The following is a 14,621-nucleotide window of genomic DNA, read 5'->3' on the forward strand; positions in this document are numbered from 1 at the left end:
CTAAAGGTTAAGCATCGTAGTTTAACACAGCACCGTGCTTACCTAGTGATGGAAGGGCAGCAGGCTCTCAATTAATGACTCATTTACTTCCATGTTTTAGTGGCTGACTGGGACTTTCCAGTACATTACTGTTCAGAATTGAGACAGAGTACCGTCTTGCTAGCAAGAAAATCTTAACAATCCAAATACGGCCCTGTGCTTTTTACTGAGCGCCAACTGCTTTGGCACCATCAGAAAGTTGAAAAATAGTAATTCAACTATTGTGTTGGGAACTGTTTATACCTAGGCAAGAAGGAGTCTTGCTGGCCATGGTCTGGATTATTAACTCAGTTCTAACAAGTTGAGAGGGGTAAAAATAATGAGCCATTGTATTTCATGTTTGAATTGTGTAAGGATAAAAGCCCTGACTTCCTTCTCAAGTGCTCACTCCTGCTGTTTCGTGTCTACCTCTCTCCTTTTCTTTTCATTTCTCTTGTACTTGGGAAAGAAGCTTCCACATTGTCATCACCCCATGTGCCAATTCATACACAATCAGGTAGCCTCCAGCTAAAACCAATAAAGAGGACATCTGGTTGTACCCGCCACAGACCAGTGAATACATTGGTAAGTCAGTCTTTCTGGTACAACTTCAACTCTGGCCTCCAGCTTGACAGGAACCTCATGAGAGAGTCTGTCCCTCCACACCAGTTGCATCTGGATACCTGCCTCCCAGAAACCTCATAGTGTTAGGCCACTCATTTTTATGTTACATTATGCAACTAATTCAAACATGAACACAGAGACTGAACTTTCTTGCCACATAATAACATATAAGCTCTGAAATACTGACCTTGTTTAAAAAAGTGACTAGCAATCATTCTGCCAATAACCAGATAACAGAATCAGCTACCTATTGGCACCCTTCCTAGGTTGTATGAACAGAAAAGCATAAGGATGAACAACCCCTGTAGCATCAAAAATGCTACAGAATTATTAGGGATATGGATACAAGTCTAATTTGTCATACTCTGTCCTACTGAACAACTGCTTCAGATAGGGAAGCATTGATGCCTGCCTAACAATTGACTGCTCTAAACAAAGGCCTAGCTTATCAGACTTTAGTGAGGACCAATAGTGTGTTTAGGAGACAAGTGGCCTCAGTCACTGTCCTCCTGGAACTTATGGTAGGGCAGAGGCTTAGCATCAGGGAAAAGAGAAAGAAGAGTGAGGAAAGGACAGAAGTCATAATGTTTTATGATAGTTGAAAATCATGAAGGAATTTCAGAAAGCTCTCATCAGAAGTGTCTAAGCTGTGAGTTGTTTCCAAGTTTGTGGACAGTTTAATTTAGGAGTTGGGTAGTTAGACTTAGGAGTTTCCAGGTAGGCATTGGTGCCATAAGAAATTTCAGGAACAATGAACGAGATGGTTTGGTTGTCTTGCCATGGCTATGTAGTAGGTTGTAAGGAGAGAAAAAGAGTTGAAAAATGGAAAATGAGCTCAGTGTTTAGATTTTGGTTATTTAGATAAACTGGACCTAAGCCAATATGCCAAACCAGTCAAATATAGTTAGCGATTCCATCCCACTAATTTTGGAAAATGATCAAACCAGGTAGAAAACATTTTAGATTTTTAACAAATAAAACTGTATATAATAAAAATATTCCACTATAGGATAATTAGTAAAAGATACTATTCTTTGTACAAATGTTACAGATCAGAAAACAGGTGAGGTGGACTTGAAGTACACAGTACACAGAGCTCACTCTTTTTTTTTTTTTTTTTTATTAACTTGAGTATTTCTTATATACATTTCGAGTGTTATTCCCTTTCCCGGTTTCCGGGCAAACATCCCCCTCCCCCCTCCCCTTCCTTATGGGTGTTCCCCTCCCAACCCTCCCCCCATTGCCGCCCTCCCCCCATAGACTAGTTCACTGGGGGTTCAGTCTTAGCAGGACCCAGGGCTTCCCCTTCCACTGGTGCTCTTACTAGGATATTCATTGCTACCTATGGGGTCAGGGTCCAGGGTCAGGCCATGTATAGTCTTTAGGTAGTGGCTTAGTCCCTGGAAGCTCTGGTTGCTTGGCATTGTTGTACTTTTGGGGTCTCGAGCCCCTTCAAGCTCTTCCAGTTCTTTCTCTGATTCCTTCAATAGGGGACCTATTCTCAGTTCAGTGGTTTGCTGCTGGCATTCGCCTCTGTATTTGCTGTATTCTGGCTGTGTCTCTCAGGAGCGATCTACATCCGGCTCCTGTCGGTCTGCACTTCTTTGCTTAATCCATCTTGTCTAATTGGGTGGCTGTATATGTATGGGCCACATGTGGGGCAGGCTCTGAATGGGTGTTCCTTAAGTCTCTGATTTAATCTTTGCCTCTCCCTTCCCTGCCAAGGGTATTCTTTTTCCTCATTTAAAGAAGGAGTGAAGCATTCACATTTTGATCATCCGTCTTGAGTTTCGTTTGTTCTAGGGATCTAGGGTAATTCAAGCAATTGGGCTAAAAGCCACTTATCAATGAGTGCATACCATGTATGTCTTTCTGTGATTGGGTTAGCTCACTCAGGATGATAGTTTCCAGTTCCAACCATTTGCCTACGAATTTCATAAACTCGTTGTTTTTGATAGCTGAGTAATATTCCATTGTGTAGATGTACCACATTTTCTGTATCCATTCCTCTGTTGAAGGGCATCTGGGTTCTTTCCATTTTCTGGCTATTATAAATAAGGCTGCGATGAACATAGTGGAGCACGTGTCTCTTTTATATGTTGAGGCATCTTTTGGGTATATGCCCAAGAGAGGTATAGCTGGATCCTCAGGCAGTTCAATGTCCAATTTTCTGAGGAACCTCCAGACTGATTTCCAGAATGGTTTTACCAGTCTGCAATCCCACCAACAATGGAGGAGTGTTCCTCTTTCTCCACATCCTCGCCAGCATCTGCTGTCATCTGAGTTTTTGATCTTAGCCATTCTCACTGGTGTGAGGTGAAATCTCAGGGTTGTTTTGATTTGCATTTCCCTTATGACTAAAGATGTTGAACATTTCTTTAGGTGTTTCTCAGCCATTCGGCATTCCTGAGCTGTGAATTCTTTGTTTAGCTCTGAACCCCATTTTTTAATAGGGTTATTTGTTTCCCTGCGGTCTAACTTCTTGAGTTCTTTGTATATTTTGGATATAAGGCCTCTATCTGTTGTAGGATTGGTAAAGATCTTTTCCCAATCTGTTGGTTGCCGTTTTGTCCTAACCACAGTGTCCTTTGCCTTACAGAAGCTTTGCAGTTTTATGAGATCCCATTTGTCGATTCTTTATCTTAGAGCATAAGCCATTGGTGTTTTGTTCAGGAAATTTTTTCCAGTGCCCATGTGTTCCAGATGCTTCCCTAGTTTTTCTTCTATTAGTTTGAGTGTGTCTGGTTTGATGTGGAGGTCCTTGATCCACTTGGACTTAAGCTTTGTACAGGGTGATAAGCATGGATCGATCTGCATTCTTCTACATGTTGCCCTCCAGTTGAACCAGCACCATTTGCTGAAAATGCTATCTTTTTTCCATTGGATGGTTTTGGCTCCTTTGTCAAAAATCAAGTGACCATAGGTGTGTGGGTTCATTTCTGGGTCTTCAATTCTATTCCATTGGTCTATCTGTCTGTCTCTGTACCAATACCATGCAGTTTTTATCACTATTGCTCTGTAATACTGCTTGAGTTCAGGGATAGTGATTCCCCCTGAAGTCCTTTTATTGTTGAGGATAGCTTTAGCTATCCTGGGTTTTTTGTTATTCCAGATGAATTTGCAAATTGTTCTGTCTAACTCTTTGAAGAATTGGATTGGTATTTTGATGGGGATTGCATTGAATCTGTAGATTGCTTTTGGTAAAATGGCCATTTTTACTATATTAATCCTGCCAATCCATGAGCATGGGAGATCTTTCCATCTTCTGAGGTCTTCTTCAATTTCTTTCCTCAGTGTCTTGAAGTTCTTATTGTACAGATCTTTTACTTGCTTGGTTAAAGTCACACCGAGGTACTTTATATTATTTGGGTCTATTATGAAGGGTGTCGTTTCCCTAATTTCTTTCTCGGCTAGTTTCTCTTTTGTATAGAGGAAGGCAACTGATTTATTTGAGTTAATTTTATACCCAGCCACTTTGCTGAAGTTGTTTATCAGCTTTAGTAGTTCTCTGGTGGAGCTTTTGGGATCACTTAAATATACTATCATGTCATCTGCAAATAGTGATATTTTGACCTCTTCTTTTCCGATCTGTATCCCTTTGATCTCCTTTTGTTGTCTGATTGCTCTGGCTAGAACTTCAAGAACTATATTGAATAAGTAGGGAGAGAGTGGGCAGCCTTGTCTAGTCCCTGATTTTAGTGGGATTGCTTCAAGTTTCTCTCCATTTAGTTTAATGTTAGCAACTGGTTTGCTGTATATGGCTTTTACTATGTTTAGGTATGGGCCTTGAATTCCTATTCTTTCCAGGACTTTTATCATGAAGGGGTGTTGAATTTTGTCAAATGCTTTCTCAGCATCTAATGAAATGATCATGTGGTTCTGTTCTTTCAGTTTGTTTATATAATGGATCACGTTGATGGTTTTCCGTATATTAAACCATCCCTGCATGCCTGGGATGAAGCCTACTTGATCATGGTGGATTATTGTTTTGATGTGCTCTTGAATTCGGTTTGCCAGAATTTTATTGAGTATTTTTGCGTCGATATTCATAAGGGAAATTGGTCTGAAGTTCTCTTTCTTTGTTGTGTCTTTGTGTGGTTTAGGTATAAGAGTAATTGTGGCTTCGTAGAAGGAATTCGGTAGGGCTCCATCTGTTTCAATTTTGTGGAATAGTTTGGATAATATTGGTATGAGGTCTTCTATGAAGGTTTGATAGAATTCTGCACTAAACCCGTCTGGACCTGGGCTCTTTTTGGTTGGGAGACCTTTAATGACTGCTTCTATTTCCTTAGGAGTTTGGGGTTGTTTAACTGGTTTATCTGTTCCTGATTTAACTTCGATACCTGGTATCTGTCTAGGAAATTGTCCATTTCCTGAAGATTTTCAAGTTTTGTTGAATATAGGTTTTTATAGTAAGATCTGATGATTTTTTGAATTTCCTCTGAATCTGTAGTTATGTCTCCCTTTTCATTTCTGATTTTGTTAATTTGGACGCACTCTCTGTGTCCTCTCGTTAGTCTGGCTAAGGGTTTATCTATCTTGTTGATTTTCTCAAAGAACCAACTTTTGGTTCTGTTGATTCTTTCTATGGTCCTTTTTGTTTCTACTTGGTTGATTTCAGCTCTGAGTTTGATTATTTCCTGCCTTCTACTCCTCCTGGGTGTATTTGCTTCTTTTTGTTCTAGAGCTTTTAGGTGTGCTGTCAAGCTGCCGACATATGCTGTTTCCTGTTTCTTTCTGCAGGCACTCAGCGCTATGAGTTTTCCTCTTAGCACAGCTTTCATTGTGTCCCATAAGTTTGAGTATGTTGTATCTTCATTTTCATTAAATTCTAAAAAGTTTTTAATTTCTTTCTTTATTTCTTCCTTGACCAGGTTATCATTTAGTAGAGCATTGTTCAATTTCCACGTATATGTGGGCATTCTTCCCTTATTGTTATTGAATACCAGTTTTAGGCCGTGGTGGTCCGATAGCACACATGGGATTATTTCTATCTTTCTGTACCTGTTGAGGTCCGCTTTTTGACCAATTATATGGTCAATTTTGGAGAAAGTACCATGAGGAGCTGAGAAGAAGGTATATCCTTTTGCTTTAGGATAGAATGTTCTATAAATATCCGTTAAGTCCATTTGGCTCATGACTTCTCTTAGTCTGTCGACATCACTGTTTAATTTCTGTTTCCATGATCTGTCCATTGATGAGAGTGGGGTGTTGAAATCTCCCACTATTATTGTGTGAGGTGCAATGTGTGTTTTGAGCTTCAGTAAGGTTTCTTTTACGTATGTAGGTGCCCTTGTATTTGGGGCATAGATATTTAGGATTGAGAGTTCATCTTGGTGGATTTTTCCTTTGATGAATATGAAGTGTCCTTCCTTATCTTTTTTGATGACTTTTAGTTGGAAATTGATTTTATTTGATATTAGAATGGCTACTCCAGCTTGCTTCTTCTGACCATTTGCTTGGAAAGTTGTTTTCCAGCCTTTCACTCTGAGGTAGTGTCTGTCTTTGTCTCTGAGGTGTGTTTCCTGTAGGCAGCAGAATGCAGGGTCCTCGTTGGGTATCCAGTTTGTTAATCTATGTCTTTTTATTGGGGAGTTGAGGCCATTGATATTGAGAGATATTAAGGAATAGTGATTATTGTTTCCCTTTATATTCATATTTGGATGTGAGGTTATGTTTGTGTGCTTTCATTCTCTTTGTTTTGTTGCCAAGACGATTAGTTTCTTGCTTCTTCTAGGGTATAGCTTGCCTCCTTATGTTGGGGTTTAGCGTCTATTATCCTTTGTAGTGCTGGATTTGTAGAAAGATATTGTGTAAATTTGGTTTTGTCATGGAATATCTTGGTTTCTCCATCTATGTTAATTGAGAGTTTTGCTGGATACAATAACCTGGGCTGGCATTTGTGTTCTCTTAGGGTCTGTATGACATCAGTCCAGGATCTTCTGGCCTTCATAGTTTCTGGCGAGAAGTCTGGTGTGATTCTGATAGGTCTCCCTTTATATGTTACTTGACCTTTTTCCCTTACTGCTTTTAATATTCTTTCTTTATTTTGTGCGTTTGGTGTTTTGACAATTATGTGACGGGAGGTGTTTCTTTTCTGGACCAATCTATTTGGAGTTCTGTAGGCTTCTTGTATGTCTATGGGTATCTCTTTTTTTAGGTTAGGGAAGTTTTCTTCTATGATTTTGTTGAAGATATTTACTGGTCCTTTGAGCTGGGAGTCTTCACTCTCTTCTATACCTATTATCCTTAGGTTTGATCTTCTCATTGAGTCCTGGATTTCCTGTATGTTTTGGACCAGTAGCTTTTTCCGCTTTACATTATCTTTGACAGTTGAGTCAATGATTTCTATGGAATCTTCTGCTCCTGAGATTCTCTCTTCCATCTCTTGTATTCTGTTGGTGAAGCTCGTATCTACAGCTCCTTGTCTCTTCTTTTGGTTTTCTATATCCAGGGTTGTTTCCATGTGTTCTTTGTTGATTGCTTCTATTTCCATTTTTAATTCCTTCAACTGTTTGATTGTGTTTTCCTGGAATTCTTTCAGGGATTTTTGCGATTCCTCTCTGTAGGCTTCTACCTGTTTATTAATGTTTTCCTGTGTTTCCCTAAGTGTGTTCATGTCTTTCTTGAAGTCCTCCAGCATCATGATCAAATATGATTTTGAAACTAGATCTTGCTTTTCTGGTGTGTTTGGATATTCCATGTTTGTTTTGGTGGGAGAATTGGGCTCCGATGATGGCATGTAGTCTTGGTTTCTGTTGCTTGGGTTCCTGCGCTTGCCTCTCGCCATCAGATTATCTCTAGTGTTACTTTGTTCTGCTATTTCTGACAGTGGCTAGACTGTCCTATAAGCCTGTGTGTCAGGAGTGCTGTAGACCTGTTTTCCTCTCTTTCAGTCAGTTATGGGGACAGAGTGTTCTGCTTTCGGGCGTGTAGTTTTTCCTCTCTACAGGTCTTCAGCTGTTCCTGTGGGCCTGTGTCTTGAGTTCACCAGGCAGCTTTCTTGCAGCAGAAAATTTGGTCTTACCTGTGGTCCCGAGGCTCAGGTTCGCTCGTGGGGTGCTGCCCAGGGGCTCTCTGCAGCGGCAGCAACCAGGAAGACCTGTGCCGCCCCTTCCGGGAGCTTCAGTGCACCAGGGTTCCAGATGGTCTTTGGCTTTTTCCTCTGGCGTCCGAGATGTGTGTGCAGGGAGCAGTCTCTTCTGGTTTCCCAGGCTTGTCTGCCTCTCTGAAGGTTTAGCTCTCCCTCCCATGGGATTTGGGTGCAGAGAACTGTTTATCCGGTCTGTTTCTTTCAGGTTCCGGTGGTGTCTCAGGCAGGTGTCCTGCTGCTCCTGGGCCCTCCCCCACGGGAGCCCAGAGGCCTTATACAGTTTCCTCTTGGGCCAGGGATGTGGGCAGGGGTGAGCAGTGTTGGTGGTCTCTTCCGCTCTGCAGCCTCAGGAGTGCCCATCTGACCAGGCGGTTGGGTCTCTCTCTCACCGGGTCTGGGAGCAGAGAGCTGCTGCGGGCCGGGATCCGCGGGTGTGGGACTTACGGTAAACACAGAACGTGCCCGGTCCTAGAGAAATTCTGCTTCCGTGTGTCCCAAGCTCACCAGGCAGCTTTCTTGCAGCAGAAAATTTGGTCTTACCTGTGGTCCCGAGGCTCAGGTTCGCTCGTGGGGTGCTGCCCAGGGGCTCTCTGCAGCGGCAGCAACCAGGAAGACCTGTGCCGCCCCTTCCGGAAGCTTCAGTGCACCAGGGTTCCAGATGGTCTTTGGCTTTTTCCTCTGGCGTCCGAGATGTGTGTGCAGGGAGCAGTCTCTTCTGGTTTCCCAGGCTTGTCTGCCTCTCTGAAGGTTTAGCTCTCCCTCCCACGGGATTTCGGTGCAGAGAACTCCACAGAGCTCACTCTTATGCTCCTACTGAGTGCTTCTCTTTCTCAGTTTACCATGTCTTGTTAGCAGCTTCATTTCCTTTGTAATCCCTCATATTTCACTAGCGTTTCCCTACTAGTGTCTTTGTACCCTGCTGGACCTCACAGTTCCTCTACTGAGCCATCTGTAGACTCTTAGAGAGTCGATTGTGATGACTCTATACATGACTTCTACATTCTGAGAAACAGCACACTCAGGGATGTCTTAGGCTCTTTCTTTTCAGAAGTAGCAGGTTTTGATCAGCCACATGCTTCTGCTGGGAGGGCATTAGTATCTTAGAGGAAATAACACAAAGCTCTTCACTTGTAAATGTATCTCTTGTGTGTGTAACTTTTATATGGTCCATGATTAGAGAACTGACTTATCAACAGTCTTACACAGGCCACTTCGCATTTATACGTTTTGAGGATTATTTTCATTATAAATTGATAAATGTTAGAACCCAACTATAGTAAACTACTCACCTCAGAAATATGACATCAGGTGTCTAATACTACCTTATATTGGGGTAGCCAGAGAAATGATGTGTATAACATGAGTTGAGGTGTTTCCATGCCACTGAGGTTTTTTTTCTTTTAAAGGTGAAGTTAAGGGAAAATGCTACTTGAAAACATTTAAATAGATTGACATGGTAACTTATTTATTTAAATGAGGGTAATTTCGTGTGCTACATCTATATGCCAAGAGCTGCTGTAATTGTGCAAAACAGCTCATACACTACAAAGGAGGTACCAGGACTAAAAGAACAGCGGAGAGAACTTCAAGAGCCTTTGGAATAGTGGAAGTGGCAGCACAGAATGCCCCAAACAAATCTGAGAGATGCAGTTCTTGCCAACAATGAGGTAGATGAGAAATGATTTTCATGGTAAATCCAAGCACAAGGAGTGTGGCTGTACAGCCATCAAATAAAAGCACATAGAGACAAATGAGAAGAAAGCATGTTTCATACCATGAATGTCATGATATTTACTGAGGGCAGTTTATAAGGCTTTACATACATCTATAAATTACTTAAACAAGTAAAGGCTAGCAGGCAGGTGTGGTCCTTATTTCAAACTGTAATTCGTATTGCTGACAATGGTGAAAATAAGTTAATTTTAAAGTTTATGAGCATTATGAAGTTAACACTTTCCAAAAGATTTATATAATTTTTGAGCTGAGTTAGGATTTTCTAAATTTGATGTTTTGGACAGCTTTTACTGTAGCAACAAACATTTTTATAACACACTGACATATAAGAACAAACATTTCTAACTTGGGTTGCAAGGCACTTGTAGGTCAGCTATGATGCACTGTATGGACTCTTTTGTTTTATGCTCACGTATCTCCCCTTTCCAGGGTCCTAGCTGAAGAAGTGGCATCTGCATGGACTCTGCTAGTCTTGTGCCATTGGTCAGTCCATGACAAGTCATAACTTAACTGTGTTAACAGAACCATGCTGCTGCTGCAAGGGTTTGGAGTCATTGTTTTAGTTTTAAATTTAGCTCTGAGATTTTTAAAAATTATTTTTCTTGGATATTTTCTGTATTTACATTTTAAATCTTATCCCCTTTCTCCCCTCTCCCATCCCCCCTCCCTCCCGCTGCTTCTATGAGGATGCTCCCACTCCCACCCACCCATAACATTTCTTCCTTCCCATTCCTCCATGTAAAGCCTCTCTTATAAACTTCTACGCTCTCCTTCAAATTCATGGCCTCTTTTTACTCTAATTGTTATTGAATACATATGTATGGTTTTTTGTGTGTATATGTTTATACATAAGTGTTCCTAAACATGACCTGCTCATATAATGTTACTTGTATGTATGTTTTCAGGAATGACCATTGGTACTGGCCAATGGTGTCCTCTTCTTTGGGTAAGACCATCTCTTCCTCGCCCAGCATCCCCCAGTCACTCACAGCTCTTTGTGTAGGGTTGGAATCTTGTGGGATTTCTCCATCTACTTTGGTATGTCCATTGGTGTCATCCTTGTTTAGCTCACATTTGGGTACTCACGTCAGTGAAGCTTTATGGGTAAAGATTCTGATATTTACTAGGAGGGAAACAGTCCTGGTTCTGAAAACATAGCTAATTGCATGGTGCTAGGGAAGATGTATGGTCATTGGAGGAGAATCTACAACTGCTAAATTAGAAACCAGCATAATACCTAATGAAGTCTATACACATTTGTGTTTATACTCATGAATAAGTGGCGCCTTCGCCTCTCATCAAGAAAATTTCTTTGCAACAAACTGAGTCATGTTTGCTCCTAATTTTTGGTCACAACAAGCAACAAGACCACCCCCAAATTTACTGGAGTTAGAAGCTCATTTATCATACTGACAAGGGTCTCAAAATTGGGGAGGAGATAAAAATTAAAAACAAAGATTACAATCCAATACTATTGACAAAAGGCAAAATTTAATACTCAGAAAGATCAAAGTATTAATTAAAAAAATTATTGTGAAGAGGGCTAGATTACTAAGTCTGCAAAGTGCTTGCTGCGATAGCATGGTACTGGCATATGATACCAACACCAGTGTGAAAACCAGGCATGCAAGTGCATACTTGAAATCTCAGCCCTGGGGACCGCCTGTGGCTCTCTAGTCAGAAAGCCTAGCCTAATTCACAAGCTTTGGGTCTTAGTTGACACCATGTCTCAAAAAGTAAGAGAAGTTTCTGAAGAGCATCTGCTGAAGTTGCCTTCTGATCTTCACACTCATGTGCATACATGTTCTTGTGTCTCTTCTTTCTGTAGGTTTCTGCAAATCTCTCCTTATTATCTTTCTTCCGGTTGACCTAAAATATAAGCCCCACCCTTCATGATTTGTCCATCTGTCCTCTTACTGCCAAACGTTTCCAATTCTTATTCCTGCACATCCCAGGATTGCATCAGTAAACAACTGAAATGAGTTTCTCCGGCCCTGAGCCCAGAACGGTCTTCCACCTGCCTTCTGTGATCTCCATTTGGGTGCTTTGGTATTGAAGATTGCTACTAGAAACTTAATGTCTGTCTAAATGTTTCTCTTACTTCCAATTTCTCTATCATATCATTTTTGGATCATTCTGATTCAGATCTCTGAATTATATTTGACTCCCTCTCTCTTATAATTCCTACTGAGCAAATGTTAAGGTATACATGGTGTTCTGACACCACTGGGTTTCTAGTAGCTAGCCACTCATTTCCGATTATCATCTTCATTCGGTTTTACGTCTTTGAGTCATCTTCATTTTATATTCTTCCACATTATTATATCTTCCCTAGCTTCATTCTTATCTTCAGAGTTTTCATATCACAACTCATAGAACATTCTAGTTAGTTCACTGACTCTAAGCAGATCATGCATTTATCCTGAGATGATTTTTTATAGTATTTGCAACTCGATTTTTTTGAGGTTGTCTTTTAGAAGTCATTGCTTACTGAAGTTCTCAATAGAGTTGGTAACTAATATTACTTAAACACATTCAGAATTTCCTACTTGCTGTCTTTTATTGACACCCCAGCCCCAGCCTCAGCTACCGATGTTTTAAAAATTCATTCTCAAAATTTATCATCTCACAACTTTGCCTGAAGACACAGCATCAATTCAGCATCAATTTTTATTGTTTTCAGTGACTTGTAAAGTTATTAACTTAATGACAGATTACTAATCTTTCTCCACAGACCAAGTACTACTTACACATGCTGTAGCAACAAATCCAGAATTCTGTACTCTTCCCCCACTCTTGGAATGGGGAATAACACCTAGGGCCCTTTTCATACAAGAAAAACATTCTATTACTGAATTATATTCTTATCCTCTTTAGCAAAACAATAATGTTGCTTCCACAGTTTATATCAGAATACAGCCTCTCTGATGTCTAGCAGTCACTTCTTTTTTTTTTCCCATCTTTATTAACTTGAGTATTTCTTATTTACATTTCGATTGTTATTCCCCTTCCCGGTTTCTGGGCCAACATCCCCCCAACCCCTCCCCCTCCCCTTCTCGATGGGTGTTCCCCTCCCCATCCCCCCATTACCACCCTCCCCCCAACAATCACATTCACTGGGTGTTTAGTCTTGGCAGGACCAAGGGCTTCCCCTTCCACTGGTGCTCTTACTAGGCTATTCATTGCTACCTATGAGGTTGGAGTCCAGGGTCAGTCCATGTATAGTCTTTGGGTAGTGGCTTAGTCCCTGGAAGCTCTGGTTGGTTGGCATTGTTGCTCATATGGGGTCTTGAGCTCTTAAATGTTACTTATAACTGCTTTTAGTTACTATGGTTTCAAGAAATGCTAGTAAAATGTAGCAACATTTATTCAAACACAGTTTCACATAATTTCATAATTTCCTTTTTAATGAAATAGTCAATGAGAACATGTTCTTGCTATTGAGAACCATTGAGACCATTGAGAAATGATTTGTTTTCTATTTATATGAAGTTATAATTATTTTTGTGTGGGGGCATGAATGCTAAGAAACATTCTTTTCATGAAGCTAATTTATGATTAGTATATTTAGGCTTAGCATATCTAACAAATAACTTTTCTGAAATAAATGATCTTTGAAAGTTGAAAAATATAAAACAATGATTTCTTTAGTTAATTCTTAGAAGATAAAACAAAAAGAAATGAATTATGACTTTTTGCATTATGAGTGTCTCAACATCTCAATTACCTTGGTTTTTATTCTCTCAGAATAGTTACCTACCACATAATTGCCCTGCTTCATGTGAACTTAAAGAACTTTTCAAAAATAGGTCACAAATGGGTGGGTAGGAGTGAAAATGTGGGCAGATCACTGCTAATTTCAGTTTTTAATACATAGACTTTAATTCCTAGCATTTGTTGTCAAATAATGATTAAATGTCTTGATTTTCAGAGATATTAACTTGTCAAAGTGATTTGACTCAGTTAACAGAGCTGGAAAGCAATGGGATGACTGGTGTCAGAAAAGGCAGTGAATGCATTTTTTTCATACTTCTAAATGATTGGACTCCTACATGTTTCACTAGAGTTGAGCTTTTAAAAAAGAAATATAAACATTTTGAATTTCTAGTTGGAATTTCTTGCTATTCAGCATTTAGAATATTTTGGCTGTTACCATCAAAATTCACCATTGTTCTTTTCTGTTTCACTTTAAACCCTGCCATCTGGATGCTACTAAAATGGGTACATACCCTTCATTTTGTTATGACCTCTAAAAAACACTTACCTCAGTTTTCTACATAAAGTTATCCTCAGTGTAGTGATATTTGCAACTTTCTCAGATACAAAGGTCTTGTCTTATTCTTTAAAGTATTTCAGAAAAAAAACAAGAAAATTAATTAGTTAATTAAACCAGGATGTTTAAATAGTTTACTGTCTTAGACATTCAGACTAGCTCACCTTTCTGCATCTTTAAGTCACTGTATCTTCAGATATAAGAAATTTGATATTGTTAAACATGTTGCAAAGGAGAAAACATAAACTTAGGTCATATTACAAGCAATTCAAGTATGGCAGTGACTCAGTCTAGTTGTTAATGAATCTTTACCTATACTAAACTCCTTAGAGGCTCAAGCTTTGAATTTTTTCACCTATAATAAGAGAGGAGGACCAGATGGATGTTTACATTTAAAATTCTAAATTTCTTTAGCCCCAAATAAAATGTATTCTAAGTGTAGGACCCATAGGTGGCAGTACCATGTAATAAAAGTAATGAAATGGCTTGTCCACAATAGAAAAAGCATGGAATTAAAGCTCATTTTTATGAGGCTCAAGAGAAAAATGAGAAAGCAAAAGCAAAATGGCCATCATTGTGTTTGTTTCATGATATTCTAGTTGCATGGAGTTTAGCTGTGTAAGAGAGAGAAAAATTAAAGCATGCTTATTTCTGTATAAACTACATTAGAAGAAAGAAACATGAATCTGCTTACTTTTATATCAACAACATATTGAAAAATAAGACATAGTTTAAAATATATATGAATACTTCAAATTCGATGCCAGAAGGTTTGGATTTGAAAATGCACAGTAGAAATGATGGACTTATTTATAATAAAGTTGTGGTTATTTGAATGGCCTCCATAGTTTTGTTTGTTTGAATGCTTAGTTTTCAGTG

General features: G+C 39.6%; 1 long non-coding RNA gene across 4 annotated transcripts in view; it reads left to right on the plus strand.

Moving 5' to 3' along the window:
- The window catches only part of LOC102552412 (uncharacterized), a 490,342-nt gene that overhangs the window by 135,454 nt on the left and 340,267 nt on the right, over nt 1-14,621 (plus strand). The window lies entirely within an intron of this gene.

Source organism: Rattus norvegicus, chromosome 6, assembly GCF_021556685.1.
Source record: "Rattus norvegicus strain SHRSP/BbbUtx chromosome 6, alternate assembly SHRSP_T2T, whole genome shotgun sequence".
Taxonomy (NCBI): Eukaryota; Metazoa; Chordata; class Mammalia; order Rodentia; family Muridae; genus Rattus; species Rattus norvegicus.